The sequence below is a fragment of the Petaurus breviceps genome, unplaced genomic scaffold (assembly GCF_028583685.1).
Source record: "Petaurus breviceps papuanus isolate PSGF00001 unplaced genomic scaffold, PetGlider_PUasm1.0 37, whole genome shotgun sequence".
Taxonomy (NCBI): Eukaryota; Metazoa; Chordata; class Mammalia; order Diprotodontia; family Petauridae; genus Petaurus; species Petaurus breviceps.
In genome coordinates this window covers 65,053,616-65,065,721 of record NW_027186296.1, presented here as the reverse complement: position 1 = coordinate 65,065,721, position 12,106 = coordinate 65,053,616, and positions in this window count along the sequence as shown.

Sequence of the window (12,106 nt, the reverse complement as noted above, 5' to 3'; positions counted from 1 at the left end):
GAGAGAGAGAGAGAGAGAAGCCATGGAGGGGGCAGGGAGGGTAAGGGGGGTAATATTCAGTCATTTCCTCAAATTCAAATCCCAAATTGAATCCATCATTCTTAGTTGCAGTAGACCTGGGTTCACAAGGTCACAGGCTTTAGAGCTAGAAGATACTTCGGAACAGCTATTCTCCAAAGGATGGGTCTGCAGGCCCTGAGACTCTTTCAGGGGTTCCATGAGATCTAACTCTTTTTATAATAATATTATTATGTTATTTGCCTAGTAAAATATGTTTTACCTTTACAACCATGTATCTGGGTGCGGCTGGATTTTCTTCATACATTTTAACCAAAAATAACACGTGGCAACAAATTAAATGAAGAAGCAAATATGAAAATTCAAATATCTTCTTTTAAGCCAGAAAATAAAGAGATTTTCAAACATACGTAAAACAATGGCCAATCTTACTGGTAATTTTGTTTTGGTAAACATAATTATTTTTCACAAAAATATGTGTTCATGTTAATTTGTGGTATGTTTATTATTTTTTAAAAATATATAATTTAAAAATATTTCTCCATTTAAATTTATAATACAGTGCATATCTATGGATATAACTAGAGGTATACTGGAACCAGCTGAACAAGCTGATTGTTAAGCTTCCAGTGTTTGTATTTATACCTTGGAAATCAGCTACAAATCCCAGTTTGATTTTTTTGTTCTATTAGGTTAATTGTCTAAACTGAAAAAAGTAATGGAGAAAATGTAATAATGCAGGTTAAACTTTAAAAGTTTCTGGTAGGCTGTTGGGAGGATTAAATGAGATAGCATATATAAGTACTTTGAATACTTTAAAACTATAAAAAAAGCCTCTTCTTCCTCCTCTTCTCTCCTCCTCCTCCTCTGCCCCTCCTCTTCTTCTTTTTCTTCTCCTCCCTCTCCTTCCACCTCCTCTCCTCCTCCTCCTTTTTCTTCTTCTTCCACTGATATCTGTCACTCATTGCTCCTAATTCTGTTTTCTGGGCTCAAGTAAATCAAGTGTTAAATTTTTATATTTCAAACAAACAGTCTAAAAACCCACCCAAGTTCTTTATTTTGATAAAATCATTTTAAAATCAAAACATATTAATCAATAAAATTCTAGTAAGTATCTACTATATACTGGACACTGTACTGAGTGCTGGAGATACAAATATGAAAAAGACAAATAATCCCACCCTCAAAGAGCTTACAATCTAATGGGGGGTGGGGCGGGGAAGAAACCACACAAAAGGAAACTGAAAAAAAGATTGGGGGAAAGAGTGTGGAGGAGCATGACATAGAAGTCAAAGGAGTACAGTCAAACAGGAAATTTTCAAAAATTGTTTCTAATTTCTTAAAGTTCGTGATTTTTTTCAAATGGCAAGCATTATTGTTGACAACAAAAATTTAGTTCCTAAAGGTTTTATTAATTGTGATGACCTCACATTATCACTAATATTTCAAAAGCACACTATATACCCTGGGTGAGAGATTAGTTGTTAATGATAGTGGCTGTACAACCATATTTCAAATAATCTTAACTTCTGACTTTTGGGGAGTCTGCTTCTTGTTAGATCTTACTACTTTGTCTTTGTATTTACCTTGAAATATGACTGATGAAGAACTTAAACAAGGATGAGAAGTGTTAGCTCTACCATTTTCTTGTTCACCTGAGGCTTGAATGATTAGTATCATCTTCAATCCATGGATTCTTTGCAGGAATTTTTTTAGCAACTTGCTCATTTTGTCACAGTAGCCTTATTGAAACTGCTAATAGCAGCCTTGGGGAGGCAGAAGTTTATAATAGTTGTATGTGTTTTCATCCAACTGTCCAGTGAGATGACAATGAGAGGCTGTGGTGGACCTTCTCACAATCATGCAGCCTCTAGGGAGGATGAGGCAGTTGCCTGATCCAGACTCCAAATGTACAAGGAAATTCTTCCTCTTTTCTCCAGGGAGCAGGATCATGTGTTTCTATCTTCTCTGGTGGCTACAGAGTAGAGATAGTCAATCACTAACCCTGATATTTCTCTGGCCACATGATTCAGAACACAACTCTCCCCCAGATTCATCTATCTCTGACTCTGTGATTGAAGATTTCCTGTCCCCATTTGTATGGAGGTGACTTGGATCCACTACAGACCAAACTATTTAAATCATCTCTTAATACTGAGACTTAAACACTCATCCTCAATGATATTAGAATGGGTAGACAAGTATTCAAACTCAAAACATGTCCTCAACTTTCTCAATGAGGCATTAATAGTCAACATCCCATTAGACTGCAAGCTTCTTGAGGACAGGGGCTATCTTTTGCCTCCTTTTGTATCCCCAGCATTTAGCACAGTGTCTGGCACATAGTAGGCATTTAATAAATATTTATTCCTTCACTGACTAACACATCTTCATCTCAAGATGCAATCAAAGTCCCAAACAAAAGCTTGCCCACCACTAACTTCATAAAGTCTATCAGGTTTCCATAATCAACTCTTTTTTTTTTTTGCTTTTTGGAGGGCAATTGGGGTTAAGTGACTTGCCCAAGGTCACACAGCTAGTTTGTGTGTGTGTGTGTGTGTGTGTGTGTGTGTGTTAAGTGTCTGAGACTGGATTTGAACTCAGGTTCACTGCACCACCTAGCTGCTCCACATAATCAACCCTTTATACTAAGGAATGAAATTGCTCAACAGTAGAATACACTGTTCTGTTAAGTAATGAGATGCCCATCACCAGAAGTATTTAATCAGAGATTCAATGGCCATCTGTCAGGTACACTATAGATTACATTCTTCACTGAGTGAGAGGTTGATCTCCAAGGTCCTATAACCATGATCTGTTAATATCTACATACCTTTTCCATATTTGACAGTGTACTGCTTCTGGTCTGGAATCCCTTTCAGTCACACCCCTCCAAAGTATGGGTTATAGTTATAAAGCAGTAACCCTTTTTTCTGGATTAAACTCTTAGTTTCTATGCTAAACAAAGAGTTGTCTTTGCCTGGGTAATGCTCATTTCTTAGTACTTAAAAATTCAGGAATCAGCAGAAGTAAGGAATGTAAAGAGTTGAAATGAGAGGGATTCATCTTTCTCCTCTTCTTCATTGATGCAATATTGACATATTTTTTTCTTTCTTTCTTTTGCTTTTTGGAGGGCAATTGGGGTTAAGTGACTTGCCCAAAGTCACATGGCTAGTAATTGTGTCAAGCATCTGAGGCCGGATTTGAACTCAGGTCCTCCTGACTCCAGGGCCGGTACTCTATTCACTGTCCCAACATTGACATTTTTAATGAATGCTTTATTCAAGAAGAATCAAGAGGCACTCGATGTGGTCAGCAGCAAATAACATCACAAAAATGAAACTTATCATTGTACCGTGTTTCCCCGAAAATAAGCCCTCCCCTTACTGTGTAAGATTCCTCTAAAATAAGTCCTCCCCTGAAAATAAGCCCTATTGAGATTGCTAGTGTAGTGAAGGTGATCCCCTGCGCTACACGCTACATTACGGTACCCTCTGTATGCACCGTCCCCTCCTCCCCCCCTCCCCGCCCCGTGAAACACACGCCACGCTCCGAGCTGCATCCAATCAGAGCTGCAGCAGTGAGCGCGTCATCCTGTTCTTCCCCAGTGATTTGCTTGCTGGCGCCATTGAGAGCAGTGCCGCGGAGGAGAGCTGAGTCAGGACAACATAAAAACCCGGTATGTAAGCGGGAGTGAGGGGGCATGATGGAGGATAAAAAGGGCATGATGGAGGAAAAAAGAAGAACTCAGGGGGCATGATGGAGTGAAAAGAAGGATTGATGGTCATAATTTTATTATTCTGTCTCTTTTGACCCCCAGACATGAGTACAAAAAGGAAGAGCTATACTGTTGAGTATAAGAAAGCAATTGTAGAGGAGTCACATGGCAAGAATCTTGCAGTTTTCTGTAAAGAAAAACTTTTGGATCTTCGAATGGTCAGAAAATGGAGAGCAGATTATAATAACCTCAATCAACAGGTAGATGAGGGAAAAGGGAAAAAGCACAGGTCTGGATCAGGTCGGCAGCCCTTATATCCTGACTTGGAGATCCTCATTGGTGAATGGATTGCTGACAGGAGAGCAAAGGCCTTGGTTGTGCGCAGGGCTGATGTTCAAGCATTTGCCCTTTCAATGGCACCAGAGTTTGAAATGGTCTCAGAAGGATTCAAAGCATCACAACACTGGTTGGACGGTTTCCTTTAACGGTATGAACTGTCCCTAAGAAGATCAACAACACTGTTTAAGCTGGAAGATGCTGAAGTTATTAAACGTGCACTTGCATTCAAGTCCTTTATTGATAGGATCGACATTTCCAAGTACCAAACCTGCAATATGATTGCTATGGATGAAACTGCAGTGTTTATGGGACAAGGATCTCAAGCAACAATTCATCACAGGGGTGCAACATCAATCTACATTCCCACCACTGGCTATGAAAGTGCACGGGTCACCTGTGTTTTGGCAATTCGTTTGGATGGAAAGAAAGCCACACCTCTAATCATCAGTAAGGGCAAGAAAGATAAGATTGAACGTGTATCTGGCATTTACATTCTTGAAACCGAAAAAGCCTGGTGTACACAAGCCGTTATAAGAAAGTGGGTTGATTTAATGCTGCCACTTGTTATGCGAGGTAACCCAAGAGGTCTGATAGTCTGGGATTCAGCCAGCACTCACCGCGCTAAAGAAATGAAGAACTTCCTTGCAGAGAGAAGAATAGATCAAGTAATGATTCCTGCAGGAATGACTGCCTATCTCCAGACCCTTGATATTGCAATAAAGAAGCCATTCAAGGACCATTTGTGCATGGAAGTCAATGACTACATTGAAAATAGAATGGAAAGAAATCAGCGTGGAAACTTTGTGAAGCCCTGTCTGTAAGAAGTCATGACTTGGGTGAAGAAGTCATGGGATAAAATTACTGACAGCTGTGTCACCAAGGCACTATGAGCAGGTTACCTGGACAAAACATATTCATTTAAAGAGAGCTATATTGCTGGACATGACAGATTGGGTCCACTTCTTCTGAAGGAAATGGAGGTGCAAGACATCCAGGACAGAATTCAGGGTATGGACACATGACGATGTTGTTGAAGAAGACATGATCATTATTGAATAAAGGTACATTTTTTTGTTCACATTTACCTGTTTATTAAAATTGCTGTCAATGTTCATTAAAATAAGCCCTCCCTTGAAAATAAGCCCTCTGGTGTTTTTCTGTCCAAAAAAATTAATAAGACAGTGTCTTATTATCGGGGAAACACGGTAATAATGTAGTTGGTGTGTGTGTACTTGATGGTTTTTCCCAGGCAGTACTGGAAGGGCTGTTGCAGCAATAATTCATTCCTACAATTCAATCCTTTCTAAAGCCCACAGGAAATAGACTTTCATATTAACTAACTGACCACTGAGAGAGATCTTCTTTATGCCCATTTGAACATCCCCCAAACCCACCAAGTCTCAGGTCAAAAAGAGACTGCTTAAGAAGGAAACCCTTGGTGGCCTGGATTCTAAATTCTTTAAGTATGAAAAAAATGTAATATCATTCCAAACTATTGGAAAACTATGAAATAATTTCTTTTTCCAATGTTCCTATCCTTGGTTGTTTATGACCTCCCCTTCTCATCAATAAGCTCTCTATTTATATTTGTAAGGTCTTGATTTTTCACAGACCCAATCACAGAAAAGAAACCAGATTATAAAAATGTTAGATTAAATGTAAAAAGTGTAAACATATGTAAGTACAAGCAAGGTGAGATTTTTGGTGTTTTCTTTTTGGAGTTTAGTTTACTAGGTTCAGGCTGAATTTTGAATATTTGAAGGATTGATTTCCTTTGAATCATGATAATTCACAGCAGTGTTGAGTCATGTGGATTTCCTGCTTACTGGCTCTGAGCCTATCAGGGGCCATGTCTTTGTTATTTATATATTCTGGGAGGTTGGCATTTTGCTTTGGGGGTTTGCTCACGAGAAGGATCTTCTGATTTCCTGGTTGAGAACCTGAGTAGCCATATGTTCAGAGGCCCCTGACTGCTTAGATGTCTGTGCTCACTTGGTCTAGTGATGTATGTAAAGTATATAGCAATATTTCTATGTTCAGACAGTTGGAGCCCTCTCTGTTGGTCTTTGTGCTAATTTCTCTGCTTGTATTTTCTATACTAATTACAGTAGGACTGTTAACTTCTTTAAAGCTGTCTTTGCTCTATAAAGCAGATCAAAAGAATCTCTCCTAGCAGGCCATTCTTGGTGTGTTAGGGTGCTTGCTACTTCACCATACCAGGTGATCCCTTTGTGAAGTGTAATTAGACCCTTTAGTGAATCAGAAAGAAAGGACATAGAATGAAGAATGATAGGCCACATCTTAAGGCAACCTGACTCCTAAAGACAGACTGGTGAGAAACTCAGACATGTATGGAGCTGGAGGTGCTTAGAGCTTGAGAAAGAGAAGCTTTAAGAAGCCATTTGGAGTTAGGAAAGCAGAAGTGAAGGCAGAGGGAGTTGTCACAAAAAAAAATGTCAGGAGCAAGGCTGCTTGGGCAGATTGGACTGGAGGAGTGGGAGAAGAGAAGCTATGCTGTTAAAACTCACTAATACTATAGACCCCAAGCTGGTCATGCTGTATTTCTTTTATCCTCTTAGACTCCTTCATGGAAACTTAAAGCTTTTCCCTTTGGGCATAGAAAAATCCTGTTTATCTTTGTTTTAAATATTCACTTTATCTTTATAAACCATGTTAACTAATGATATTTCCTACTATTTGTGTACTTTTTAGGAATACATCTGGGAGGAGGAAATGGAAAGGGGTGGTGTGGGGAAGCATACCCTGAGAAGAGAGAGAAATAGATCTAAGACTAAAATGTTTTTCCAGAAGTGCTGGTTGCAGGTACAGAGCCTAAAAAAAAAGAAAAGATAAATATAGGTCTCTTTATACAACATCTTGGTAGAAAAGGAACATTCTATCAGGAAACCCTTCTAATTAATGAATCAGTAGTAGAGTGAAGAAGGGGAAATTGAAATAGATAAAAAAATGCTGCTCACCATAACATACCACCACTGTTATATAATATTAGATATGCAATCAAATTTGTAAAACCATATGCTTTATGAAACATAGCAAAATTGTAAGAACTCTGTTAAGCATTTTCCTCATGGATTGCTAAATATCACCATCCCCCAATCTACTTTTTGGCTTTTATCTGCTTATCCTGGAGATCATGGGAAGTTGGGGAGGAGCCTGTATGTTTACAACCCATCTAGCATCAATTCTGTAAGCCAGGAAGAAAGGGGGGGAGAAATGCAAGAAGTTAAATGGTCTCTTGGCCCTCTCACCAATTAGTGAGTTTTCAAGGTAGTTGCCAGATCAATGTTGCTCCAACTCCTTCCTTGCCATATAACTCATGTCTCTGACCTTGGAATCAGTCTGGTACCCATCATTGACCTCAACTGTGCTGGTCACTGGTCCTGGTTTAAGCAGCTGTCATCTAGGGTGCCACAGTGGTGGCAGCTAACATTCAGAGAGCTTTCATGTCCCCACCATTCTCCATCTTCCTCTCAACTCTTGGTCTTAAACTGAATGGACAGACTGGAAGGGCAAGGGTTCTAATCTTAAGGGCAAAGTAGAGAAACAAAAGCTCTCATGCAACACATCATTGTTATGGGTGCCTCATTGCTCTCTTTTTGTCCTGTGTATTGTCCAAGTTTGTACTCAAATCTCTTAAATCACTATTATCTTCTGGGATCAGGGGAAAATAACAATAATTCAAATAGAAGAGAAAGACATATATTAGCACTGGCTATATCATATTTCTACAGATAGGAAACATCTAGTTACTGATTTGGGAGTCATTTCTGAATCAGCTATTTGTGTGCAATCAGATGATGAACTTGTTAGAGCAAAGATCAAAAGTAATTCCAAACTAAAAGTATAAAAGTGGGAAGATATGGTGTATAATTGAAGCAACTTCAGCTTTACCTATTTAAGCACAATGCTATTGTAAAAAAAAAGGGGGGGGGATAGATAAAAGGACAAATATGGACACAGATCATTATCAATACATAATGAAGTTTAAGCAATCAAAATCAATTTCCAAATCAAGGAAGTATAGCAAAAAAAAAAAAAGCCTAAAAACTGCCTCTGCCAATAAACATGTGTTTTTCTTGCCAAACCAGGAGATATGGCAGCCAAGGGCAACACTGGTAAACTCACTTGTAAAATCTTACAGAGGAGGATAGTGGAAGATTATGAGCAATATCGCCCCCAAAATCAACAAGAATCAGTTGAGGGGAAAACATGTTTACAGAAAGCTTGGTAAGAGCCCCAACTAAGTAAAATTGTCCTGAGAGCATTTGAGGATGAAACTGGAAGGACAATAAACAGATGAAAAATTAAAAAGATCATTTTACAACATAGCCACAACATTTGAACTCTAAAATCACAGTCTTGTACGTGCATCCATAAGGAAGTGGAAATAGCACTGAAGAAAACAAACATGGGAATAGTAATTAGACTACACCAAGTATACACCGAGGAAGTCATGTTGTAAACGATAGAATGTTGAAGATGTTAATGGATCAGTTCTTAAGGCATGTGGAAAAGGGGACGATATCAAAGAATTGGAGAAAAATCTTGATTTTTATACTTGGCAAAATGAGGCCACTGAGAGGCAACGAGCTAGTGATCCAAATGCCCACCTTTCCGTCTCTAAAGAATGTCCTTGAGTCCGGATACTCATCGAGTGTCCTTCCTGAAAACCGGAGTAGAGAAGAGAATACGCAGGCTTTTGCAAATGGTACTGTAGCAGGTTACACCTTTACATGAATGAAATTGACTGAGAGGTGTATATAACACAAGATCCTCTTGTTTGTTGTATTTAAGAAAAAAATGATTCAGTAGGGTAAACCACCCAAAATCAGATTGAGTCAGGAAAAATATAACAAAAGAGAATCTTATTTGATAATTCTATGATTATTGAGTCAATCTAGGCATAAAACAAGATCCAATGTACTTATCCAGGTAAGCAGGGTCTCTTTCTCCTTTTTTTTTTCTCTTACTGATACAACCCACTCACCCCTCCTAGACCTGTCGTATCCACTCCTAATCTGATGTTATAAGAACGAAGCAGCTTCCTAAATTCTGATCAGTGCTTAAGGAACCATTCCCCTTATCATTTAAACCCAATTTCCTAACCCAACCCCTATACTGTTCCTACAATGCTGATTCATATACTGAGGCAGGCTTTGATAGACTTTTAGATGGCATAGTGGATAGAATGAGTCTTCAATATTGCCTCAGATACTAGCTAGCTTTGTGACACTGGGTAATCACTTAACTTAGCTCCAGTTTCCTAATCTATAAAATGGGGATAAAAATAGCACCTACTTCACAGCGTTCTTGTGAGGATCAAATAAGTAATTGTGTTCAATGTTTTGCAAATTTTAAAGTGCTATATTATGTATTCCATACATATGTGCATATAATATACATAATACATTTTGGCTATTATTAAGAAATAAAGAGGTACTGAAATGTCCTTTCTTCCTATTCTGTATCTTCCTAGGCAGGTCATGCTTAGGCACCATTTTTGACCCTTTTCTTTCTCTTCTTTCCCTTTCAGACCAAGTCTTCTCCTATCCCAATGTTATAAAAACTTGCTCTTAGAAAAGAACCCAATATTAGTCATTAAAACCTGTGTGTATTTAATTCATTATATTTGTTCTTTCAAAGGTATTTGTTTTTTAAACTATTAATTGAAAAATTAAAGACTAGTTTTCTCTCCCTCCTGCCTCTCTCTGTTTGTCCCTTTCTCTCCCCTTCCCCTATCTCTATCTCTTCTGGAACTGTGATTCCACTAGTATAAGGGATTCCTAATTAACAGACTCCTTCCATGAGTGTGGCTTTCCAAGCACTGTGCTACTTACAGTTTCAGAGAGTTGTCTGGGGAAATCTGTTAAGTTTAATGACTCACCCAGGGTTACACAGCCAGTATGTATCAGAAGGTAGACCTGAACCCATATCTTCATGACTCTGAGGCCAATTCTCTCTCTCTTTAGCCTCTCTATACCTGGGCAAATCTTATCACATAGAGAAGATGTATAAGGGGCAGGGCACCTTATTATGCTTTTTAGAACATCTCAAGGCAAGCCTCAGAAGTAAGAGGGGTGAGGGAAAGTTCTTGCCATCCACTTATAATTTGTCTATGTGGTTTCAGTAACCTGGATGATATAGTCCATGTAAGTTGAGAACCAGAATCAAGTCATTGTGGTTTTACTGATTTGGACAAAAGGTGATTACAAGGTCTAATTTTCCATTGGAACCTGTTTTTTCCATTGGAACCTCTGGGTTCCACCTGGAAATCGAGTTTCTTTTCCATCTCTATCTGTTTTCAGCAAATAGTTGTAAACACTTTGCCCCTCCTCAGTGTGACATTTAAAAAGATCAAGGGACATAGTTTCTGGGTAATTAATCACTTTATTAATAATGCTAGCACTTTAATAATAAAAAGTTCAGTGGCACTCTTGAATGCCAAAGACCTCTCATGGTGGTGGGCTTACAGTTATATGTAATATTATAATGAGAAATGATTATATTTCAGTGAGGGTCTTGAGGGATATGACACTGAGAACCCAAATCTTGGTCAATACATTTATCAATGTACGTATCAAAGAGGGAATCCACTTCTACTCCAGACCTGTCTGACCAAATACTATGAGAAGGAATCCACTGAATTTGCCTAACCTTAGATTTTCTTTTACTGTCTTTGATTAGATCTTAGCCATCCTGACTGGGCAAGCCTTTGAGAAAGATTTTCCACATTGGTCTGTTTCTGGATGAGGAATTAGAAGAGGGGAAAAAATCTTTGTCCTGATTCAATAATTAGTTACTAATAAAAGAGAGAAAAAATAATTTCCCTCATAAGTGGTAACCAGTCAGTTACTAGATTCAAAGGTGCTCATATTTTGCTTAACTACTAAAAACAACCAAATACTCATGTTTTGAGAGCAACCATGAATATTTAATCATCCTATTATTACAACTCATTCAGTTTTAAAAGTCTTTGCCTCCCTCTCAGACCTGACATACTGCTGTGTGTGCTTGGGTTACAACTCCCTGCAGAGAAAAGGAAACCCAGGTTGGAAGTATCCTTCAGTGGCTCCCCGTATGGAAGGTTTTAGGCTGTAATCACAAGCACCAAATACAGTAGAACTGAACCTCGCCCCTAAGAGCCTAAGTCTACTACTGAGGAACAGAAGTGTACAACCAAATTATTAGAAAGTATTAGGGCTCTGAGATTCATTGTCTCTCCAGATAGAGGTAGCTCTATTGTTCACCACCCCCACGTCCCCAAAGTCACTTTTTCTGTCTTTTCTCTTAGCATCATTAGAGTGGTCTTAGGCAGGGAGAACATGGAACAGAGCAGTTAACTAGGAATTTGCATTCCTACATTCCAAATCTGATTGCTAGAAATTGTAGAATGACTAAAAATCCAAATTTAAATTTTCCCTTTGCACACCCTCAATTTTCTATCCCCCCCCCATCCTCTCCTATTTTTTTTTCCATTATGCCCCCTATGGAAAGTGACTATTGGATATTTTGTTCAGGGAGATATAAGATTTAAAATGTTATTCATTCTAGATGTCTTGAATTTAAATAGAAATCAAAGTCAGGAACCAAAGGGTTTAATATTAATATGAATAATAATGATGATGTCCAAGTCTAATTGTAACCTTCTTTGGGCAGGGGGCTGGGATAAAGTAAAAAGTGCACAGCAGAGAACAAAAAACCCTACAAGGAATCAAAGTTGGGCAGCTTTGAAAACAATGTGTAGTATCTATTAGGTTTTCTTGAAATTGAAACTTATTGTTTTATATTGAATCTTCTCTTAGGTGTACATTTTCCCTTTTTTTGTTTTGTATTTAAGTTTAAAATGAATACAAAATTTACAAAAAATAATAACTCAAATTCAAAGTTCAACTCAAGCCTACCTTCAATCTGTGAGTATAGACACACATACACTCACTCTCTCTCTCTCTCTCTCTCTCTGAGAGAGAGAGAGAGAGAGAGAGAGAGAGAGAGAGAGAGAGAGAGAGAGAG